We start from the raw sequence: 26413 nt of genomic DNA on the forward strand, positions 1-26413 counted from the left end.
GCCGAGTTCGTCGCCTCTATGTGGCAATGGTCCAGTCGGTGGCCCTATACGGGGCCCCCGTCTGGGCGGACGACCTGGCTGCCTCCCGGCGCAGCATGACTATGCTGCGTCGGGTGCAGAGGCGCATGGCGCTCAGGGTCGTCCGCGGGTATCGGACCATGTCACATGAGGCGGCGACGGTTCTAGCGGGGATGCCGCCCATGGACCTGCTCGCGCGGTCGCACGCGGTGATGTACCGGCACCGCGTCGACCGTCGCGCGGGGGTGGGGGCGGTCCCGGGCGGGCAGGAACCTGCTTGGGGCGATTTGAAGCGCCAGGCCCGGCAGTCCGTGTTGCTCGCGTGGCAGGAGCGGCTGGCTCTGCCAACCGCGGGGCACCGGACTGTCGGGGCTGTTCGGCCACTCCTGAAGGAGTGGCTGGACAGAGGCCATGGCAGCCTCACCTACCGGCTGGCACAGGTATTTTCCGGGCATGGCAGCTTCGGAAGATACCTGTGCCGGATAGGGAAGGAGCCGACGGCGCGTTGCTGCCACTGCGACGCTGAGCAGGACACGGCGGATCATACCCTGGAGGTATGCCCCGCGTGGGAGGGGGAGCGCCGTGTCCTGGTCGGCGTCGTCGGGCGGGATGTCTCGCTGCCGGGCGTGGTGCGCGCCATGCTCGGCAGCGAGGAGAAGTGGAGGGCCGTGGCCTCCTTCTGCGAGAACGTAATGTTGCAGAAGGAGGCCGCGGGGAGGGAGCGCGAGCTTCAACGGCGCGCTGAAGCTCGCGCTCGTGCGGTGGCCCGAGGTCGTCGCCCGGTCGCGAGGCGTCGCGGGCGGCCGCCTCGGCGTGGCGGATGACCTAGGCTGGGAGGGGGGTCCTGAGGGGACCCTCCTCCCGCCAGGCGGCGCCGGGTCGGACCGGTTGGGGGTAGGAGTGCCTCCCCCTACCGGTCCGACGCAAGGGGAGGCACCCTCGGCGGTCTGGTGCGGCCATGAACGCCCGGCCGCCGAGGGGTGGAAACGGGGTCGCGGGCGGTTGCGAGTTGGGGCTCGCAGCCGCCACTAAACGCGGCCCCGGGACGGATAGCGGCGGGATGGAGTGGCCCCGTCCCGCCGCTATGAGGCAGTGTGTCTACTGGGGGGACCGATTGTCCCCCCGGGGGATGGGCGCGAAAGCGCGGGCACGGGGAGGATACCGGAAGAATGCTTCGAGCGATTCCCGGTATCCTCCCAAAGCGTGCCGAAGGGTCACCGTGGGGTTTTTAGTGGGTAGGTCCCGCGCCTGTCGTTGTACGGGCGCGGGGAATCCCACACACCCCTCCCACCTCTCCCCAAGGAGGTGGGAGGGAGTCTTTCGAAGATTTTCCCCACGACAAAAAAAAAAAAAAAAAAAAAAAAAGTATGAGTCTGATGAGTGAAAATCCCAGGCCTAACCTAGACCTGACTTGCGTTGTCCTCTAAAATATTGATGGAAACCAGGTTTAATTGACTGTTTCAGTGTTGTACTTCATTACTACGTGATGCAATCCAGAAAAAGCCCAGGATCTAGCCATCAAGTATGAGAAATATGCGAAAGAATGAGCCTGATGAGGGCAAATCCTAGACCTAACCCAGACCTAACATGCGTTATCCTCTAAAATATTTATCAAGACCAGGTTTAATTGATTGTTTCAGTGTGATACCACATTACTACGTGACACACGCCAGAAAAAACCCAAGACCCGTTCAACAAGTATGTGAAAAACGCGAAAGTATGAGCCTGATGAGGGCAAATCCCAGACCTATCCCAGACATAACTTGCGTTATCCTCTAAAATATTGATCGAAACCAGGTTGAATTGACTGTTTCAGTGTGGTACAACATTACTACGTGATCCAAAGCAGAAAAGACCCTGGATTAGGCCAACATGTATGTTAAAACTGCGAAAGTATGACCCTGATGATGCCAAATCCCAGGCCTAACCTAGACCTAACATGCGTTATCCTGAAAAATATTGATCGAAACCTGGTTTAATCGACTGTCTCAGTGTGGTACCACATTACTATGTGATCCAAACCAGAAAAAACCCAGGATCCGTTCAACAAGTATGTGAAGAATGCGAAAGTATGAGTCTCATGAGTGAAAATCCCAGGGCTAACCTAGACCGAACATGCGTTATCCTCTAAAATATTGATCCAAACCAGGTTTAATGGACTGTTTCAGTGTGGTACCACTTTACTACGTGATCCAAAGCAGAAAAAACCCTCGATCAGGTCGACATGTATGTTAAAACTGCGAAAGTATGACCCTGATGAGGGCAAATTCCAGGCCTAACCTGGGTCGAACTTGCGTTGACCTCTAAAATATTGATGGGAACCACGTTGAATTGACTGTTTCAGTGTGGTACTACATTACTACGTGATGCAATCCAGAAAAAGCCCAGGATCTAGCCATCAAGTAAGAGAAATATGCGAAAGTATGATCCTGACGAGGGCAAATCCTAGACCTAACCTAGACATAACATGCCTTATCCTCTAAAATATTAATCGAAACCAGGTTTAATGGAATGTTTCAGTCTGGTACCACATTACTACGTGATCCAAAACCAGAAAAATCCCAGGATCTGTTAAACATGTATGTGAAAAACGCGAAAGTATGAGCCTGATGAGGGCAAATCCCAGACCTATCCCAGACCTAACATGCGTTATCCTCTAAAATATTGATCGAAACCAGGTTTAATTGACTGTTTCAGTGTGGTACCACATTACTACGTGATCCAATCCAGAAATAGCCGAGGATCTAGCCATGAAGTATGAGAAATATGCGAAAGAATGAGCCTGATGAGAGCAAATCCCAGACATAACCTAGACCTAACATGTGTTATCCTCTAAAATAAAAATCGAAACCAGGTTTATTGGTATGCTTCAGTGTGGTACCACATTACTACGTGATCGAAACCAGAAAAAACCCTCGATGAGGTCAACATGTATGTTAAAACTGCGAAAGTATGACCCTGATGAGGGCATATCCCAGGCCTAACCTAGACCTAACATGCGCTGTCCTCTAAAATATTGATGGAAACCAGGTTTAATTGACTGTTTCAGTGTTGTACTTCATTACTACGTGATCCAATCCAGAAATAGCCGAGGATCTAGCCATGAAGTATGAGAAATATGCGAAAGAATGAGCCTGATGAGAGCAAATCCCAGACATAACCTAGACCTAACATGTGTTATCCTCTAAAATAAAAATCGAAACCAGGTTTATTGGTATGCTTCAGTGTGGTACCACATTACTACGTGATGCAATCCAGAAAAAGCCCAGGATCTAGCCATCAAGTATGAGAAATATGCGGAAGTATGATCCTGACGGGGGCAAATCCTAGACCTAACCTAGACATAACATGCCTTCTCCTCTAAAATATTTATCAAGACCAGGTTTAATTGAATGTTTCAGTGTGGTACCACATTACTACGTGATCCAAACCAGTAAAAACACAGGATCCGTTCAACAAGTATGTGAAGAATGCGAAAGTATGAGACTGATGAGGGCAAATCCCCAGACCTATCCCAGACATAACTTGCGTTATCCTCTAAAATATTGATCGATACCAGGTCTAATTGACAGTTTTAGTGTGGCGCCACTTTACTACGTGATCCAAAGCAGAAAAAGCCCTCGATGAGGTCAACATGTATGTTAAAACTGCGAAAGTATGACCCTGATGAGGGCATATCCCAGGCCTAACCTAGACCTAACATGCGTTATCCTCTAAAATATTGACCGAAACCAGGGTTAGTCGACTGTTTCAGTGTGGTACTACATTACTACGTGATCCAATCCAGAAAAAGCCCAGGATCTAGCCATCAAGTATGAGAAATATGCGAAAGAATGAGCCTGATGAGAGCAAATCCCACTCCTAACCTAGACCTAACATGTGTTATCCTCAAAAATATTGATCGAAACCAGATTTAATGGACTGTTTCAGTGTGGTACCACATTACTACGTGATCCAATCCAGAAAGAGCCCAGGATCTAGCCATGAAGTATTAGAAATATGCGAAAGTATGAGCCTGATGAGGGCAAATCCTAGACCTTACCCTGACCTAACATGCGTTATCCTCTAAAATATTTATCAAGACCAGGTTTAATTGAATGTTTCAGTGTGGTACCACATTACTACGTGATCCAAACCAGTAAAAACACAGGATCCGTTCAACAAGTATGTGAAGAATGCGAAAGTATGAGTCTGATGAGTGAAAATCCCAGGCCTAACCTAGACCTAACATGCGTTATCCTCAAAAATATAGATCGAAACCAGGTTTAATCGACTGTTTCAGTGTGCTACCACATTACTACGTGATCCAAACCAGAAAAAAACCCAGGATCTGTTCAACAAGTATGTGAAGTATGCGAAAGTATGAATCTGATGAGGGCTAATCCCAGGCCTAACCTAGACATAACATGCGTTATCCTCTAAAATATTGATCGAAACCAGGTTGAGTGGACTGTTTCAGTGTGGTACCACATTACTGCGTGATCCAAACCAGGAAAAACCCAGTATCTAGCCATCAAGTATGTGAAATATGCGAAAGAATGAGCCTGATGAGAGCAAATCCCAGACCTAACCCAGACCTAACATGCGTTATCCTCAAAAATATTGATCGAAACCAGGTTTAATGGACTGTTTCAGTGTGATACCACATTACTACGTGATCCAAACTAGAAAAAACCCAGGATCTGTTCAACAAGTATGTGAAAAACGCGAAAGTATGACCCTGATGAGGGCAAATCCCAGGCCTAACATAGACCTAACATGCATTATCCTCTAAAATATTGATCGAAACCAGGTTTAATGGACTGTTTCAGTGTGGTACCACATTACTACGTGATCCAAACCAGAAAGAAACCCTGGAGCTGTTCAACAAGTACGTGAAGAATGCGAAAGTATGTGTCTGATGAGGGCAAATCCTAGACCTTACCCTGACCTAACATGCGCCATCCTCTAAAATATTTATCAAGACCAGGTTTAATTGAATGTTTCAGTGTCGTACCACATTACTACGTGATCCAAACCAGTAAAAACACAGGATCCGTTCAACCAAGTATGTGAAAAATACGAAAGTATGATCCTGACGAGGGCAAATCCCAGACCTATCCCAGACCTAACTTGAGTTGTCCTGTAAAATAGTGATGGAAACCAGGTTTAATTGACTGTTTCAGTGTGGTACTACATTACTACGTGATGCAATCCAGAAATGGCCCAGGATGTAGCCATGAAGTATGAGAAATATGCGAAAGTATGAGCCTGATGAGGGCAAATCCTAGACCTAACCCAGACATAACTTGCGTTATCCTCTAAAATATTGATCGAAACCAGGTTTAATTGACTGTTTCAGTGTGGTGCCACATTACTACGTTATCCAATCTATAAATAGCCCAGGATCTAGCCATGAAGTATGAGAAATATGCGAAGGTATGGGTCTGATGGGGGCAAATCCCAGGCCTAACCTAGACCTAGCATGCGTTATCCTCTAAAATATTTATCAAGACCAGGTTTAATTGAATGCTTCAGTGTGGTAACACATTACTACGTGAACCAACCCAGAAAAAACCCTGGATCCGTTCAACAAGTATGTGAAGAATGCGAAAGTATGACCCTGATGAGGGCAAATCCCAGGCCTAACCTAGACCTAACATGCGCTGTCCTTTAAAATATTGATGGAAACCAGGTTTAATTGACTGTTTCGGTGTTGTACTTCATTACTACGTGATGCAATCCAGAAAAAGCCCAGGATCTAGCCATGAAGTATGAGAAATATGCGAAAGTATGGGTCTGATGAGGGCAAATCCCAGACCTGTCCCAGACCTAGCATGCGTTATCCTCTAAAATATTGATGGGAACCACGTTTAATTGACAGTTCTAGTGTGGCACCACTTTACTACGTGGTCCAAAGCAGAAAAAACCCTCGATGAGGTCAACATGTATGTTAAAACTGCGAAAGTATGACCCTGATGAGGGCATATCCCAGGCCTAACCTAGACCTAACATGCGTTATCCTCTAAAATATTGATCGTAACCAAGGTTAATCGACTGTTTCAGTGTGGTACTACATTACTACGTGATCCAATCTAGAAAAAGCCCAGGATCTAGCCATCAAGTATGAGAAATATGCGAAAGTACGAGCCTGATGAGAGCAAATCCCAGACCTAACCTAGACCTAACATGCGTTATGCTCAAACATATTGATCGAAACCAGGTTTAATCAACTGTTTCAGTGTGGTACCACACTACTACGTGATCGAAACCGGAACAAAACCCAGGATCTGTTCAACAAGTATGTGAAGTATGCGAAAATATAAGTCTGATGAGGGCAAATCCCAGGCCTAACCCAGACCTAACTAGCGTTGTCCACTAAAATATTGTTGGAAACCAGGTTTAATTGAAAGTTTCAGTGTGGTACCACATTACTACGTGATCCAAACCAGTAAAAACCCAGGATCCGTTCAACGAGTATGTGAAGAATGCGAAAGTATGAGTCTGATTCCCCGACGGCGTCAGCACGGTGTGTTATGCGGATGACACACTGGTGCTGGCCGTCGGGGCGCACTGGGGGAGGGCCATGCGTCGCGCGGAGGAGGGGTCGCAACGCGTCGTCGACCGGATCAGGGGGATGGGGATGACGGTGGCGGTCCATAAGACCGAGGTGATTGCGTTTCATTCACCTCGGCAGGATCGGCCACCCCCTCTGATTCGGGTGGGTGGGGCTGACATCGAGGTGAAGCCCCAGATCAGGTATCTGGGACTGATCCTCGATAGCCACTGACGTTTCGAGAAGCATTTCCGCTGCCTGGTCCCCCGGTTGGAAAGGATGGTTGCGGCTCTGGGCCGGATCCTGCCCAACCTGGGGGGCCCGGCGGGCCGAGTTCGTCGCCTCTATGTGGCAATGGTCCAGTCGGTGGCCCTATACGGGGCCCCCGTCTGGGCGGACGACCTGGCTGCCTCCCGGTGCAGCATGACTATGCTGCGTCGGGTGCAGAGGCGCATGGCGCTCAGGGTCGTCCGCGGGTATCGGACCATGTCACATGAGGCGGCGACGGTTCTAGCGGGGATGCCGCCCATGGACCTGCTCGCGCGGTCGCACGCGGTGATGTACCGGCACCGCGTCGACCGTCGCGCGGGGGTGGGGGCGGTCCCGGGCGGGCAGGAACCTGCTTGGGGCGATTTGAAGCGCCAGGCCCGGCAGTCCGTGTTGCTCGCGTGGCAGGAGCGGCTGGCTCTGCCAACCGCGGGGCACCGGACTGTCGGGGCTGTTCGGCCACTCCTGAAGGAGTGGCTGGACAGAGGCCATGGCAGCCTCACCTACCGGCTGGCACAGGTATTTTCCGGGCATGGCAGCTTCGGAAGATACCTGTGCCGGATAGGGAAGGAGCCGACGGCGCGTTGCTGCCACTGCGACGCTGAGCAGGACACGGCGGATCATACCCTGGAGGTATGCCCCGCGTGGGAGGGGGAGCGCCGTGTCCTGGTCGGCGTCGTCGGGCGGGATGTCTCGCTGCCGGGCGTGGTGCGCGCCATGCTCGGCAGCGAGGAGAAGTGGAGGGCCGTGGCCTCCTTCTGCGAGAACGTAATGTTGCGTAACATGCGCTGTCCTTTAAAATATTGATGGAAACCAGGTTTAATTGACTGTTTCGGTGTTGTACTTCATTACTACGTGATGCAATCCAGAAAAAGCCCAGGATCTAGCCATGAAGTATGAGAAATATGCGAAAGTATGGGTCTGATGAGGGCAAATCCCAGACCTGTCCCAGACCTAGCATGCGTTATCCTCTAAAATATTGATGGGAACCACGTTTAATTGACTGTTTCAGTGTGGTACTACATTACTACGTGATGCAATCCAGAAAAAGCCCAGGATCTAGCCATCAAGTATGAGAAATATGCGAAAGTATGATCCTGACGAGGGCAAATCCTAGACCTAACCTAGACATAACATGTGTTACCCTCTAAAATAAAAATCGAAACCAGGTTTATTGGTATGCTTCAGTGTGGTACCACATTACTACGTGATCGAAACCAGAAAAAACCCGGGATCTGTTCAAGAAGTATGTGAGGAATGCGAAAGTATGAGACTGATGAGGGCAAATCCCCAGACCTATCCCAGACATAACTTGCGTTATCCTCAAAAATATTGATCGAAACCATGTTTAATCGACTGGTTCAGAGTGGTACCACATTACTACGTGATCCAAACCAGAAAAAAACCCAGGATCTGTTTAACAAGTATGTGAAGTATGCGTAAGTATGAGTCTGATGAGCGCAAATCCCAGGCCTAACCTAGACATAACATACGTTATCCTCTAAAATATTGATCGAAACCAGGTTTAGTGGACAGTTTCAGTGTGGTACCACATTACTGCGTGATCCAATCCAGAAAAAACCCAGGATCTGTTCAACAAGTATGTGTAAAATGCGAAAGTATGATCCTGACGAGGGCAAATCCCAGACCTATCCCAGACCTAACTTGAGTTGTCCTCTAAAATAGCGATGGAAACCAGGTTTAATTGACTGTTTCAGTGTGGTACTTCATTACTACGTGATGCAATCCAGAAATAGCCCAGGATCTAGCCATGAATTATGAGAAATATGCGAAAGTATGAGCCTGATGAGGGCAAATCCTAGACCTAACCCAGACCTAACATGCGTTATCATCAAAAATATTGATCGAAACCAGGTTTAATGGACTGTTTCAGTGTCGTACCACATTACTACGTGATCCAAACCAGAAAAGGCCCAGAATCTGGCCATCAAGTATGCGAAATATGCGAAAGCATGACCCTGATGAGACTATCCCAGACATAACTTGAGTTGTCCTCTAAAATTGTGATGGAAACCAGGTTTAATTGACTGTTTCAGTGTGGTACTACATCACTACGTGATGCAATCCAGAAATAGCCCAGGATCTAGACATGAATTATGAGAAATATGCGAAAGTATGAGCCTGATGAGGGCAAATCCTAGACCTCACCCAGATCTAACATGCGTTATCCTCAAAAATATTGATCGAAACCAGGTTTAATGGACTGTTTCAGTGTGGTACCACATTACTACGTGATCCAAACCAGAAAAGGCCCAGAATCTGGCCATCAAGTATGAGAAATATGCAAAAGTATGACCCTGATGAGGGCAAATCCCAGGCCTAACCTAGACCTAACATGCGTTGTCCTCTAAAATATTTATCAAGACCAGGTTTAATTGAATGTTTCAGTGTGGTACCACACCACTGCGTGATCCAAACCGGAAAAAACCCAGGATCTGTGCAACAAGTATGTGAAAAATGCGAAAGTATGATCCTGACGAGGGCAAATCCCAGACCTATCCCAGACCTAACTTGAGTTGTCCTCTAAAATAGTGATGGAAACCAGGTTTAATTGACTGTTTCAGTGTGGTACTACATTACTACGTGATGCAATCCAGAAATAGCCCAGGATCTAGCCATGAAATATGAGAAATATGCGAAAGTATGAGCCTGATGAGGGCAAATCCTAGACCTAACCCAGACATAACTTGCGTTATCCTCTAAAATATTGATCGAAACCAGGTTTAATTGACTGTTTCAGTGTGGTGCCACATTACTACGTGATCCAATCTATAAATAGCCCAGGATCTAGCCATGAAGTATGAGAAATATGCGAAGGTATGGGTCTGATGGGGGCAAAACCCAGGCCTAACCTAGACCTAGCATGCGTTATCCTCTAAAATATTTATCAAGACCAGGTTTAATTGAATGCTTCAGTGTGGTAACACATTACTACGTGAACCAACCCAGAAAAAACCCAGGATCCGTTCAACAAGTATGTGAAGAATGCGAAAGTATGAGTCTGATGAGTGAAAATCCCAGGGCTAACCTAGACCGAACATGCGTTATCCTCTAAAATATTGATCCAAACCAGGTTTAATGGACTGTTTCAGTGTGGTACCACTTTACTACGTGATCCAAAGCCGAAAAAACCCTCGATCAGGTCTTCATGTATGTTAAAACTGCGAAAGTATGACCCTGATGAGGGCAAATCCCAGGCCTAACCTAGACCTAACATGTGCTGTCCTCTAAAATATTGATCGAAACCAGGTTTAATTGACTGTTTCAGTGCGGTACCACACTACTACGTGATCCAAACCAGAAAAAAACCCAGGAGCTGTTCAACAAGTACGTGAAGAATGCGAAAGTATGTGTCTGATGAGGGCATATCCCAGGCCTAACCTAGACCTAACATGCGTTATCTTCTCAAATATTGATCGAAAGCAGGTTTAATGGTCTGTTTCCGTGTGGTACCACATTACTACGTGATCCAAAACCAGAAAAATCCCAGGATCTGTTCAACAAGTATGTGAAAAACGCGAAAGTATGACCCAGATGAGGGCAAATCCCAGGCCTAACATAGACCTATCATGCATTATCCTCTAAAATATTGATCGAAACCAGATTTAATGGACTGTTTCAGTGTGGTACCACATTACTATGTGATCCAAACCAGAAAAAACCCAGGATCTGTTCAAGAAGAATGTGAAAAACGCGAAAGTATGAGCCTGACGAGGGCGACTCCCAGACCTATCCCAGACCTAACTTGCGTTACCCTCTAAAATATTTATCAAGACCAGGTTTAATTGATTGTTTCAGTGTGGTCCCACATTACAACGTGATCCAAACCAGAAAAAACCCAGGATCCGTTCAACAAGTATATGAAGAATGCGAAAGTATGAGTCTGATGAGTGAAAATCCCAGGCCTGACCTAGACCTAACATGCGTTATCCTCAAAAATATTGATCGAAACCTGGTTTAATGGACTGTTTCAGTGTGGTACCACGCTACTACGTGATACAAACCAGAAAAAACCCAGGATCTGTTCAACAAGTATGTGAAAAACGCGAAAGTATGAGCCTGATGAGGGCGAATCCCAGACCTATGCCAGACCTAACTTGCGTTATCCTCTAAAATATTGATCGAAACCAGGTTTAATCGACTGTTCTAGAGTGGTACCACACTACTGCGTGATCCAAACCAGAAAAAACCCAGGATCTGTTCAACAAGTATGTGAAAAATGCGAAAGTATGATCCTGATGAGGGCAAATCCTAGACCTCACCCAGACCTAACATGCGTTATCCTCAAAAATATTGATCGAAACCAGGTTTAATGGACTGTTTCAGTGTGGTACCACATTAATACGTGATCCAAACCAGAAAAGGCCCAGAATCTGCCCATCAAGTATGAGAAATATGCAAAAGTATGACCCTGATGAGGGCAAATCCCAGGCCTAACCTAGACCTAACATGCGTTGTCCTCTAAAATATTGATGGAAACCAGGTTTAATTAACTGTTTCAGTGTTGTACTACATTACTGCGTGACGCAATCCAGAAAAAGCCCAGGATCTAGCCATCAAGTACGAGAAATATGCGAGAGCATGAGTCTGATGAGAGCAAATCCCACACCTAAACTAGACCTAACATGAATTATTCTCTAAAATATTGATGGAAACCAAGATTTATTGACTGTTTCAGTGTGGTACTACATTACTACGTGATGCTATCCAGAAAAGCCTATGATCTAGCCATCAAGTATGAGAAATATGCGAAAGTATGTGTCTGATGAGGGCAAATCCCAGATCTGTCCCAGACCTAGCATGCGCTATCCTCTAAAATATTGATGGGAACTACGTTTAATTGACTGTTTCGGTGTGGTACCACATTACTACGTGATCCAATCCAGAAATAGCCGAGGATCTAGCCATGAAGTATGAGAAATATGCGAAAGAATGAGCCTGATGAGAGCAAATCCCAGACATAACCTAGACCTAACATGTGTTATCCTCTAAAATAAAAATCGAAACCAGGTTTATTGGTATGCTTCAGTGTGGTACCACATTACTACGAGATCGAAACCAGAGAAAACCCGGGATCTGTTCAAGAAGTATGTGAAGAATGCGAAAGTATGAGACTGATGAGGGCAAATCCCCAGACCTATCCCAGACATAACTTGCGTTATCCTCTAAAATATTGATCGATACCAGGTTTAATTGAGAGTTTTAGTGTGGCACCACTTTACTACGTGATCCAAAGCAGAAAAAACCCTCGATGAGGTCAACATGTATGTTAAAACTGCGAAAGTATGACACTGATGAGGGCATATCCCAAGCCTAACCTAGACCTAACATGCGTTATCCTCTAAAATATTGATCGAAACCAGGGTTAATCGACGGTTTCAGTGTGGTACTACATTACTACGTGATCCAATCCAGAAAAAGCCCAGGATCTAGCCATCAAGTATGAGATATATGCGAAAGAATGAGCCTGATGAGAGCAAATCCCAGTCCTAACCTAGACCTAACATTTGTTATCCTCAAAAATATTGATCGAAACCAGGTTTAATGGACTGTTTCAGTGTGGTACCACATTACTACGTGATCCAATCCAGAAAGAGCCCAGGATCTAGCCATGAAGTATTAGAAATATGCGAAAGTATGAGCCTGATGGGGGCAAATCCTAGACCTTACCCTGACCTAACATGCGTTATCCTCAAAAATATTTATCAAGACCAGGTTTAATTGAATGTTTCAGTGTGGTACCACATTACTACGTGATCCAAACCAGTAAAAGCACTGGATCCGTTCAACAAGTATGTGAATAATGCGAAAGTATGAGTCTGATGAGTGAAAATCCCAGGCCTAACCTAGACCTAACATGCGTTATCCTCTAATATATTGATCGAAACCAGGATGAGTGGACTGTTTCAGTGTGGTACCACATCACTGCGTGATCCAAACCAGGAAAAACCCAGTATCTAGCCATCAAGTATGTGAAATATGCGAAAGAATGAGCCTGATGAGAGCAAATCCCAGACCTAACCCAGACCTAACATGCGGTATCCTCAAAAATATTGATCGAAACCAGGTTTAATGGACTGTTTCAGTGTGGTACCACATTACTACGTGATCCAAACTAGAAAAAACCCAGGATCTGTTCAACAAGTATGTGAAAAACGCGAAAGTATGACCCAGATGAGGGCAAATCCCAGGCCTAACATAGACCTAACATGCATTATCCTCTAAAATATTGATCGAAACCAGATTTAATGGACTGTTTCAGTGTGGTACCACATTACTATGTGATCCAAACCAGAAAAAACCCAGGATCTGTTCAAGAAGAATGTGAAAAACGCGAAAGTATGAGCCTGACGAGGGCGACTCCCAGACCTATCCCAGACCTAACTTGCGTTATCCTCTAAAATATTGATCGATACCAGGTTTAATTGAGAGTTTTAGTGTGGCACCACTTTACTACGTGATCCAAAGCAGAAAAAACCCTCGATGAGGTCAACATGTATGTTAAAACTGCGAAAGTATGACCACTGATGAGGGCATATCCCAAGCCTAACCTAGACCTAACATGCGTTATCCTCTAAAATATTGATCGAAACCAGGGTTAATCGACTGTTTCAGTGTGGTACTACATTACTACGTGATCCAATCCAGAAAAAGCCCAGGATCTAGCCATCAAGTATGAGAAATATGCGAAAGAATGAGCCTGATGAGAGCAAATCCCAGTCCTAACCTAGACCTAACATGTGTTATCCTCAAAAATATTGATCGAAACCAGGTTTAATGGACTGTTTCAGTGTGGTACCACATTACTACGTGATCCAATCCAGAAAGAGCCCAGGATCTAGCCATGAAGTATTAGAAATATGCGAAAGTATGAGCCTGATGGGGGCAAATCCCAGACCTTACCCTGACCTAACATGCGTTATCCTCAAAAATATTTATCAAGACCAGGTTTAATTGAATGTTTCAGTGTGGTACCACATTACTACGTGATCCAAACCAGTAAAAGCACTGGATCCGTTCAACAAGTATGTGAAGAATGCGAAAGTATGAGTCTGATGAGTGAAAATCCCAGGCCTAACCTAGACCTAACATGCGTTATCCTCAAAAATATAGATCGAAACCAGGTTTAATCGACTGTTTCAGTGTGGTACCACATTACTACGTGATCCAAACCAGAAAAAAACCCAGGATCTGTTCAACAAGTATGTGAAGTATGCGAAAGTATGAATCTGATGAGGGCTAGTCCCAGGCCTAACCTAGACATAACATGCGTTACCCTCTAAAATATTGATCGAAACCAGGTTGAGTGGACTGTTTCAGTGTGGTACCACATCACTGCGTGATCCAAACCAGGAAAAACCCAGGATCTGTTCAACAAGTATGTGAAAAACGCGAAAGTATGACCCAGATGAGGGCAAATCCCAGGCCTAACATAGACCTAACATGCATTATCCTCTAAAATATTGATCGAAACCAGATTTAATGGACTGTTTCAGTGTGGTACCACATTACTATGTGATCCAAACCAGAAAAAACCCAGGATCTGTTCAAGAAGAATGTGAAAAACGCGAAAGTATGAGCCTGACGAGGGCGACTCCCAGACCTATCCCAGACCTAACTTGCGTTATCCTCTAAATTATTGATCGAAACCAGGTTTAATGGACTGTTTCAGTGTGGTACCACTTTACTACGTGATCCAAAGCAGAAAAAACCCTCGATCGGGTCAACATGTATGTTAAAACTGCGAAAGTATGACCCTGATGAGGGCAAATCGCAGGCCTAACCTAGACCTAACATGCGTTATCCTCTAAAATATTCATCGGAACCAGGTTTAATGGATTGTTTCAGTGTGGTAACACATTATTACGTGATCCAAACCAGAAAAACCCGAGATCTGTTCAACAAGTATGTGAAAAACGCGAAAGTATGAGCCTGATGAGGGCGTATCACAGACTTATCCCAGACCTAACTTGCGTTATCCTCTAAAATATTGATCGAAACCAGGTTTAATCGACTGCTTCAGTGTGGTACCACATTACTACCTGATCCATTCCAGAAATAGCCCAGGATCTAGCCATGAAGTATGAGAAATATGCGAAAGTATGAGCCTGATGAGGGCAAATCCTAGACCTAACCCAGACCTAACATGCGTTATCCACTAAAATATTTATCATGACCAGGTTTAATTGAATGTTTCAGTGTGGTACCACATTACTACGTGATGCAATCCAGAAAAAGCCCAGGATCTAGCCATCAAGTATGAGAAATATGCGAAAGAACGAGCCTGATGGGGGCAAATCCCAGACCTAACCTAGACCTAACATGAATTATTCTCTAAAATATTGATCGAAACCAGGTTTAATCGACTGTTTCAGTGTGGTACCACATTACTATGTGATCCAAACCAGAAAAAACCCAGTATCCGTTCAACAAGTATGTGAAGAATGCGAAAGTATAAGTCTGATGAGTGAAAATCCCAGGCCTGACCTAGACCTAACATGCGTTATCCTCAAAAATATTGATCGAAACCTGGTTTAGTGGACTGTTTCAGTGTGGTACCACGCTACTACGTGATACAAACCAGAAAAAACCCAGGATCTGTTCAACAAGTATGTGAAAAACGCGAAAGTATGAGCCTGATGAGGGCGAATCCCAGACCTATGCCAGACCTAACTTGCGTTATCCTCTAAAATATTGATCGAAACCAGGTTTAATTGACTGTTTTAGCGTGGTACCACATTACTACGTGATACAATCCAGAAACAGCCCAGGATCTAGCCATGAAGTATGAGAGATATGCGAAAGTATGAGCCTGCTGAGGGCAAATCCTAGACCTAACCCAAGCCTAACATGCGTTACCCTCTAAAATATTTATCAAGACCAGGTTTAATTGATTGTTTCAGTGTGGTCCCACATTACAACGTGATCCAAACCAGAAAAAACCCAGGATCCGTTCAACAAGTATATGAAGAATGCGAAAGTATGGGTCTGATGAGTGAAAATCCCAGGCCTGACCTAGACCTAACATGCGTTATCCTCAAAAATATTGATCGAAACCTGGTTTAATGGACTGTTTCAGTGTGGTACCACGCTACTACGTGATACAAACCAGAAAAAACCCAGGATCTGTTCAACAAGTATGTGAAAAACGCGAAAGTATGAGCCTGATGAGGGCGAATCCCAGACCTATGCCAGACCTAACTTGCGTTATCCTCTAAAATATTGATCGAAACCAGGTTTAATGGACTGTTTCAGTGTGGTACCACTTTAGTACGTGATCCAAAGCAGAAAAAACCCTCGATCGGGTCAACATGTTTGTTAAAACTGCGAAAGTATGACCCTGATGAGGGCAAATCGCAGGCCTAACCTAGACCTAACATGCGTTATCCTCTAAAATATTCATCGGAACCAGGTTTAATGGATTGTTTCAGTGTGGTAACACATTATTACGTGATCCAAACCAGAAAAACCCGAGATCTGTTCAACAAGTATGTGAAAAACGCGAAAGTATGAGCCTGATGAGGGCGTATCACAGACTTATCCCAGACCTAACTTGCGTTATCCTCTAAAATATTGATCGAAACCAGGGTTAATCGACTGTTTCAGTGTGGTACTACATTACTACGTGATCCAATCCAGAAAAAGCCCAGGATCTAGCCATCAAGTATGAGAAATATGCGAAAGAATGAGCCTGATGAGAGCAAATCCCAGACCTAACCCAGACCTAACATGCGTTATCCTCAAAAATATTGATCGAAACCAGGTTTAATGGACTGTTTCAGTGTGGTACCACATTACTACGTGATCCAAACTAGAAAAAACCCAGGATCTGTTCAACAAGTATGTGAAAAACGCGAAAGTATGACCCAGATGAGGGCAAATCCCAGGCCTAACATAGACCTAGCATGCATTATCCTCTAAAATATTGATCGAAACCAGATTTAATGGACTGTTTCAGTGTGGTACCACATTACTATGTGATCCAAACCAGAAAAAACCCAGGATCTGTTCAAGAAGAATGTGAAAAACGCGAAAGTATGAGCCTGACGAGGGCGACTCCCAGACCTATCCCAGACCTAACTTGCGTTATCCTCTAAATTATTGATCGAAACCAGGTTTAATGGACTGTTTCAGTGTGGTACCACTTTACTACGTGATCCAAAGCAGAAAAAACCCTCGATCGGGTCAACATGTATGTTAAAACTGCGAAAGTATGACCCTGATGAGGGCAAATCGCAGGCCTAACCTAGACCTAACATGCGTTATCCTCTAAAATATTCATCGGAACCAGGTTTAATGGATTGTTTCAGTGTGGTAACACATTATTACGTGATCCAAACCAGAAAAACCCGAGATCTGTTCAACAAGTATGTGAAAAACGCGAAAGTATGAGCCTGATGAGGGCGTATCACAGACTTATCCCAGACCTAACTTGCGTTATCCTCTAAAATATTGATCGAAACCAGGTTTAATCGACTGCTTCAGTGTGGTACCACATTACTACCTGATCCATTCCAGAAATAGCCCAGGATCTAGCCATGAAGTATGAGAAATATGCGAAAGTATGAGCCTGATGAGGGCAAATCCTAGACCTAACCCAGACCTAACATGCGTTACCCTCTAAAATATTTATCAAGACCAGGTTTAATTGATTGTTTCAGTGTGGTCCCACATTACAACGTGATCCAAACCAGAAAAAACCCAGGATCCGTTCAACAAGTATATGAAGAATGCGAAAGTATGAGTCTGATGAGTGAAAATCCCAGGCCTGACCTAGACCTAACATGCGTTATCCTCTAAAATATTGAGCGAAACCAGGTTTAATGGACTATTTCAGTGTGGTACCACATTACTACGTGATCCAAGCCAGAAAAAACCGAGGATCTGTTCAACAAGAATGTGAAAAACGCGAAAGTATAAGCCTGATGAGGGCAAATCCCCAGACCTATCCCAGACATAACTCGCGTAATACTCTAAAATATTGATGGAAACCAGGTTTAATTGTCTGTTTCAGAGTTGTACTACATTACTACGTGATCCAATGCAGAAATAGCCCAGGATCTAGCCATCAAGTATGAGAAATATGCGAAAGAATGAGCCTGATGAGAGCAAATGCCAGACCTACCCTAGACCTAACTTGCGTTATCCTCTAAAATATTGATCGAAACCCAGGTTTAATTGACTGCTTCAGTGTGGTACCACATTACTACGTGATCCAATCCAGAAATAGCCCAGGATCTAGCCATGAAGTATGAGAAATATGCGAAAGTATGAGCCTGATGAGGGCAAATCCTAGACCTAACCCAGACCTATCATGCGTTATCCTCAATAATATTGATCGAAACCAGGTTTAATTGACTGTTTCAGTGCGGTACCACACTACTACGTGATCCAAACCAGAAAAAAACCCAGGAGGTGTTCAACAAGTACGTGAAGAATGCGAAAGTACGTGTCTGATGAGGGCATATCCCAGGCCTAACCTAGGTCTAACTTGCGTTGACCTCTAAAATATTGATGGAAACCAGGTTTAATTGACTGTTTCAGTGTTGTACTTCATTACTACGTGATGCAATCCAGAAAAAGCCCAGGATCTAGCCATCAAGTATGAGAAATATGCGAAAGAACGAGCCTGATGAGAGCAAATCCCAGACCTAACCTAGACCTAACATGAATTATTCTCTAAAATATTGATCGAAACCAGGTTTAATCGACTGCTTCAGTGTGGTACCACATTACTACGTGATCCAAACCAGAAAAAACCAAGGATCCGTTCAACAAGTATGTGAAGAATGCGAAAGTATGAGTCTGATGAGTGAAAATCCCAGGCCTAACCTAGACCTAACATGCGTTATCCTCAAAAATATTGATCGAAACCTGGTTTAATCGACTGTTTCAGTGTGGTACCACATTACTATGTGATCCAAACCAGAAAATAACCCAGGATCTGTTCAACGAGTATGTGAAGTGTGCGAAAGTATGAGTCTGATGAGGTCAAATCCCAGACCTATCCCAAACCTAACTATGCGTTATCCTCTAAAATATTGATCATAACCAGGTTTAATCGACTGCTTCAGTGTGGTACCACATTACTACGTGATCCAAACCAGAAAAAACCAAGGATCTGTTCAACAAGTATGTGAAAAACGCGAAAGTATGAGCCAGATGAGGGCGAATCCCAGACCTATGCCAGACCTAACTTGCGTTGTCCTCTAAAATATTGATCGAAACCAGGTTTAATTGACTGTTTTAGCGTGGTACCACATTACTACGTGATACAATCCAGAAACAGCCCAGGATCTAGCCATGAAGTATGAGAGATATGCGAAAGTATGAGCCTGCTGAAGGCAAATCCTAGACCTAACCCAAGCCTAACATGCGTTACCCTCAAATATATTTATCAAGACCAGGTTTAATTGATTGTTTCAATGTGGTCCCACATTACAACGTGATCCAAACCAGAAAAAACCCAGGATCCGTCCAACAAGTATGTGAAGAATGCGAAAGTATGAATCTGATGAGTGAAAATCCCAGGCCTAACCTAGACCTAACATGCGTTATCCTCAAAAATATTGATCGAAACCTGGTTTAATCGACTGTTTCAGTGTGGTACCACATTACTATGTGATCCAAACCAGAAAATAACCCAGGATCTGTTCAACGAGTATGTGAAGTGTGCGAAAGTATGAGTCTGATGAGGGCAAATCCCATACCTATCCCAGACCTAACATGCGTTATCCTCTAAAATATTTATAAAGACCAGGTTTAATTGATTGGTTCAGTGTGGACCCACATTACTACGTGATCCAAACCAGAAAAAACCCAGCACCCGTTCAACAAGTATGTGAATAATGCGAAAGTATGAGTCTGATGAGTGAAAATGCCAGGCCTGTCCTAGACCTAACATGCGTTATCCTCTAAAATATTGAGCGAAACCAGGTTTAATGGACTGTTTCAGTGTGGTACCACATTACTACGTGATCCAAGCCAGAAAAAACCGAGGATCTGTTCAACAAGTATGTGAAAAACGCGAAAGTATAAGCCTGATGAGGGCAAATCCCCAGACCTATCCCAGACATAACTCGCGTAATCCTCTAAAATATTGATGGAAACCAGGTTTAATTGTCTGTTTCAGTGTTGTACTACATTACTACGTGATCCAATCCAGAAATAGCCCAGGATCTAGCCATCAAGTATGAGAAATATGCGAAAGAATGAGCCTGATGAGAGCAAATCCCAGACCTACCCTAGACCTAACTTGCGTTATCCTCTAAAATATTGATCGAAACCAGGTTTAATTGACTGCTTCAGTGTGGTACCACATTACTACGTGATCCAATCCAGAAATAGCCCAGGATCTAGCCATGAAGTATGAGAAATATGCGAAAGTATGAGCCTGATGAGGGCAAATCCTAGACCTAACCCAGACCTATCATGCGTTATCCTCAATAATATTGATCGAAACCAGGTTTAATGGACTGTTTCAGTGTGGTACCACATTACTACGTGATCTAATCCAGAAATAGCCTAGGATCTAGCCATGAAGTATTAGAAATATGCGAAAGTATGAGTCTGATGAGGGCAAATCCCAGACCTATCCCAGACCTAACTTGCGTTATCCTCTAAAATATTGATCGAAACCAGGTTTAATTGACTGTTTCAGTGCGGTACCACACTACTACGTGATCCAAACCAGAAAAAAACCCAGGAGCTGTTCAACAAGTACGTGAAGAATGCGAAAGTATGTGTCTGATGAGGGCTAATCCCAGACCTAACCTAGACCTAGCATGCGTTATCTTCTAAAATATTGATCGAAAGCAGGTTTAATGGTCTGTTTCCGTGTGGTACCACATTACTACGTGATCCAATCTAGAAAAAGCCCAGGATCTAGCCATCAAGTATGAGAAATATGCGAAAGTACGAGCCTGATGAGAGCAAATCCCAGACCTAACCTGGACCTAACATGCGTTATGCTCAAACGTATTGATCGAAACCAGGTTTAATCGACTGTTTCAGTGTGGTACCACACTACTACGTGATCCAAACCGGAACAAAACCCAGGATCTGTTCAACAAGTATGTGAAGTATGCGAAAACATAAGTCTGATGAGGGCAAATCCCAGGCCTAACCCAGACCTAACTAGCGTTGTCCTCTAAAATATTGTTGGAAACCAGGTTTAATTGAATGTTTCAGTGTGGTACCACATTACTACGTGATCCAATCCAGAAAAAACCCAGGATCCGTTCAACAAGTATGTGAAGAATGCGAAAGTATGAGTCTGATGAGTGAAAATCCCAGACCTAACATGCGTTATCCTCAAAAATATTGATCGAAACCTGGTTTAATCGACTGTTTCAGTGTGGTACCACATTACTATGTGATCCAAACCAGAAAAGAACACAGGATCTGTTCAACGAGTATGTGAAGAAAGCGAACGTATGAGTCTGATGAGGGCTAATCCCAGACCTATCCCAGACCTAACTTGCGTTGTCCTCTAAAATATTGATGGAAACCAGGTTTAATTGATTGTTTCAGTGTGGTCCCTCATTACTACGTGATCCAAACCAGATGAAACCCAGGATCTGTTCAACATGTATGTCAAATATGCGAAAGAATGAGCCTGATGAGAGCAAACCCCAGACCTAACCTAGACCTAACATGAATTATTCTCTAAAATATTGATCGAAACCAGGTTTAATTGACTGTTTCAGTGTGGTCCCACATTACTACGTGATCCAAACCAGAAAAAACCCAGGATCCGTTCAACAAGTATGTGAAGAAAGCGAAAGTATGAGTCTGATGAGGTCAAATCCCAGACCGATCCCAGACATAACTTGCGTTATCCTCTAAAATATTGATCGATACCAGGTTTAATTGAGAGTTTTAGTGTGGCACCACTTTACTACGTGATCCAAAGCAGAAAAAACCCTCGATGAGGTCAACATGTATGTTAAAACTGCGAAAGTATGACACTGATGAGGGCATATCCCAAGCCTAACCTAGACCTAACATGCGTTATCCTCTAAAATATTGATCGAAACCAGGGTTAATCGACGGTTTCAGTGTGGTACTACATTACTACGTGATCCAATCCAGAAAAAGCCCAGGATCTAGCCATCAAGTATGAGATATATGCGAAAGAATGAGCCTGATGAGAGCAAATCCCAGTCCTAACCTAGACCTAACATTTGTTATCCTCAAAAATATTGATCGAAACCAGGTTTAATGGACTGTTTCAGTGTGGTACCACATTACTACGTGATCCAATCCAGAAAGAGCCCAGGATCTAGCCATGAAGTATTAGAAATATGCGAAAGTATGAGCCTGATGGGGGCAAATCCTAGACCTTACCCTGACCTAACATGCGTTATCCTCAAAAATATTTATCAAGACCAGGTTTAATTGAATGTTTCAGTGTGGTACCACATTACTACGTGATCCAAACCAGTAAAAGCACTGGATCCGTTCAACAAGTATGTGAATAATGCGAAAGTATGAGTCTGATGAGTGAAAATCCCAGGCCTAACCTAGACCTAACATGCGTTATCCTCAAAAATATAGATCGAAACCAGGTTTAATCGACTGTTTCAGTGTGGTACCACATTACTACGTGATCCAAACCAGAAAAAAACCCAGGATCTGTTCAACAAGTATGTGAAGTATGCGAAAGTATGAATCTGATGAGGGCTAGTCCCAGGCCTAACCTAGACATAACATGCGTTATCCTCTAATATATTGATCGAAACCAGGATGAGTGGACTGTTTCAGTGTGGTACCACATCACTGCGTGATCCAAACCAGGAAAAACCCAGTATCTAGCCATCAAGTATGTGAAACATGCGAAAGAATGAGCCTGATGAGAGCAAATCCCAGACCTAACCCAGACCTAACATGCGGTATCCTCAAAAATATTGATCGAAACCAGGTTTAATGGACTGTTTCAGTGTGGTACCACATTACTACGTGATCCAAACTAGAAAAAACCCAGGATCTGTTCAACAAGTATGTGAAAAACGCGAAAGTATGACCCAGATGAGGGCAAATCCCAGGCCTACCATAGACCTAACATGCATTATCCTCTAAAATATTGATCGAAACCAGATTTAATGGACTGTTTCAGTGTGGTACCACATTACTATGTGATCCAAACCAGAAAAAACCCAGGATCTGTTCAAGAAGAATGTGAAAAACGCGAAAGTATGAGCCTGACGAGGGCGACTCCCAGACCTATCCCAGACCTAACTTGCGTTATCCTCTAAAATATTGATCGATACCAGGTTTAATTGAGAGTTTTAGTGTGGCACCACTTTACTACGTGATCCAAAGCAGAAAAAACCCTCGATGAGGTCAACATGTATGTTAAAACTGCGAAAGTATGACACTGATGAGGGCATATCCCAAGCCTAACCTAGACCTAACATGCGTTATCCTCTAAAATATTGATCGAAACCAGGGTTAATCGACTGTTTCAGTGTGGTACTACATTACTACGTGATCCAATCCAGAAAAAGCCCAGGATCTAGCCATCAAGTATGAGAAATATGCGAAAGAATGAGCCTGATGAGAGCAAATCCCAGTCCTAACCTAGACCTAACATGTGTTATCCTCAAAAATATTGATCGAAACCAGGTTTAATGGACTGTTTCAGTGTGGTACCACATTACTACGTGATCCAATCCAGAAAGAGCCCAGGATCTAGCCATGAAGTATTAGAAATATGCGAAAGTATGAGCCTGATGGGGGCAAATCCTAGACCTTACCCTGACCTAACATGCGTTATCCTCAAAAATATTTATCAAGACCAGGTTTAATTGAATGTTTCAGTGTGGTACCACATTACTACGTGATCCAAACCAGTAAAAGCACTGGATCCGTTCAACAAGTATGTGAAGAATGCGAAAGTATGAGTCTGATGAGTGAAAATCCCAGGCCTAACCTAGACCTAACATGCGTTATCCTCAAAAATATAGATCGAAACCAGGTTTAATCGACTGTTTCAGTGTGGTACCACATTACTACGTGATCCAAACCAGAAAAAAACCCAGGATCTGTTCAACAAGTATGTGAAGTATGCGAAAGTATGAATCTGATGAGGGCTAGTCCCAGGCCTAACCTAGACATAACATGCGTTACCCTCTAAAATATTGATCGAAACCAGGTTGAGTGGACTGTTTCAGTGTGGTACCACATCACTGCGTGATCCAAACCAGGAAAAACCCAGGATCTGTTCAACAAGTATGTGAAAAACGCGAAAGTATGACCCAGATGAGGGCAAATCCCAGGCCTAACATAGACCTAACATGCATTATCCTCTAAAATATTGATCGAAACCAGATTTAATGGACTGTTTCAGTGTGGTACCACATTACTATGTGATCCAAACCAGAAAAAACCCAGGATCTGTTCAAGAAGAATGTGAAAAACGCGAAAGTATGAGCCTGACGAGGGCGACTCCCAGACCTATCCCAGACCTAACTTGCGTTATCCTCTAAATTATTGATCGAAACCAGGTTTAATGGACTGTTTCAGTGTGGTACCACTTTACTACGTGATCCAAAGCAGAAAAAACCCTCGATCGGGTCAACATGTATGTTAAAACTGCGAAAGTATGACCCTGATGAGGGCAAATCGCAGGCCTAACCTAGACCTAACATGCGTTATCCTCTAAAATATTCATCGGAACCAGGTTTAATGGATTGTTTCAGTGTGGTAACACATTATTACGTGATCCAAACCAGAAAAACCCGAGATCTGTTCAACAAGTATGTGAAAAACGCGAAAGTATGAGCCTGATGAGGGCGTATCACAGACTTATCCCAGACCTAACTTGCGTTATCCTCTAAAATATTGATCGAAACCAGGTTTAATCGACTGCTTCAGTGTGGTACCACATTACTACCTGATCCATTCCAGAAATAGCCCAGGATCTAGCCATGAAGTATGAGAAATATGCGAAAGTATGAGCCTGATGAGGGCAAATCCTAGACCTAACCCAGACCTAACATGCGTTATCCACTAAAATATTTATCATGACCAGGTTTAATTGAATGTTTCAGTGTGGTACCACATTACTACGTGATGCAATCCAGAAAAAGCCCAGGATCTAGCCATCAAGTATGAGAAATATGCGAAAGAACGAGCCTGATGGGGGCAAATCCCAGACCTAACCTAGACCTAACATGAATTATTCTCTAAAATATTGATCGAAACCAGGTTTAATCGACTGTTTCAGTGTGGTACCACATTACTATGTGATCCAAACCAGAAAAAACCCAGTATCCGTTCAACAAGTATGTGAAGAATGCGAAAGTATAAGTCTGATGAGTGAAAATCCCAGGCCTGACCTAGACCTAACATGCGTTATCCTCAAAAATATTGATCGAAACCTGGTTTAATGGACTGTTTCAGTGTGGTACCACGCTACTACGTGATACAAACCAGAAAAAACCCAGGATCTGTTCAACAAGTATGTGAAAAACGCGAAAGTATGAGCCTGATGAGGGCGAATCCCAGACCTATGCCAGACCTAACTTGCGTTATCCTCTAAAATATTGATCGAAACCAGGTTTAATTGACTGTTTTAGCGTGGTACCACATTACTACGTGATACAATCCAGAAACAGCCCAGGATCTAGCCATGAAGTATGAGAGATATGCGAAAGTATGAGCCTGCTGAGGGCAAATCCTAGACCTAACCCAAGCCTAACATGCGTTACCCTCTAAAATATTTATCAAGACCAGGTTTAATTGATTGTTTCAGTGTGGTCCCACATTACAACGTGATCCAAACCAGAAAAAACCCAGGATCCGTTCAACAAGTATATGAAGAATGCGAAAGTATGAGTCTGATGAGTGAAAATCCCAGGCCTGACCTAGACCTAACATGCGTTATCCTCAAAAATATTGATCGAAACCTGGTTTAATGGACTGTTTCAGTGTGGTACCACGCTACTACGTGATACAAACCAGAAAAAACCCAGGATCTGTTCAACAAGTATGTGAAAAACGCGAAAGTATGAGCCTGATGAGGGCGAATCCCAGAACTATGCCAGACCTAACTTGCGTTATCCTCTAAAATATTGATCGAAACCAGGTTTAATGGACTGTTTCAGTGTGGTACCACTTTACTACGTGATCCAAAGCAGAAAAAACCCTCGATCGGGTCAACATGTTTGTTAAAACTGCGAAAGTATGACCCTGATGAGGGCAAATCGCAGGCCTAACCTAGACCTAACATGCGTTATCCTCTAAAATATTCATCGGAACCAGGTTTAATGGATTGTTTCAGTGTGGTAACACATTATTACGTGATCCAAACCAGAAAAACCCGAGATCTGTTCAACAAGTATGTGAAAAACGCGAAAGTATGAGCCTGATGAGGGCGTATCACAGACTTATCCCAGACCTAACTTGCGTTATCCTCTAAAATATTGATCGAAACCAGGGTTAATCGACTGTTTCAGTGTGGTACTACATTACTACGTGATCCAATCCAGAAAAAGCCCAGGATCTAGCCATCAAGTATGTGAAATATGCGAAAGAATGAGCCTGATGAGAGCAAATCCCAGTCCTAAC

The sequence above is a fragment of the Colletes latitarsis genome, unplaced genomic scaffold (assembly GCF_051014445.1).
Source record: "Colletes latitarsis isolate SP2378_abdomen unplaced genomic scaffold, iyColLati1 scaffold0007, whole genome shotgun sequence".
Lineage (NCBI taxonomy): Eukaryota > Metazoa > Arthropoda > Insecta > Hymenoptera > Colletidae > Colletes > Colletes latitarsis.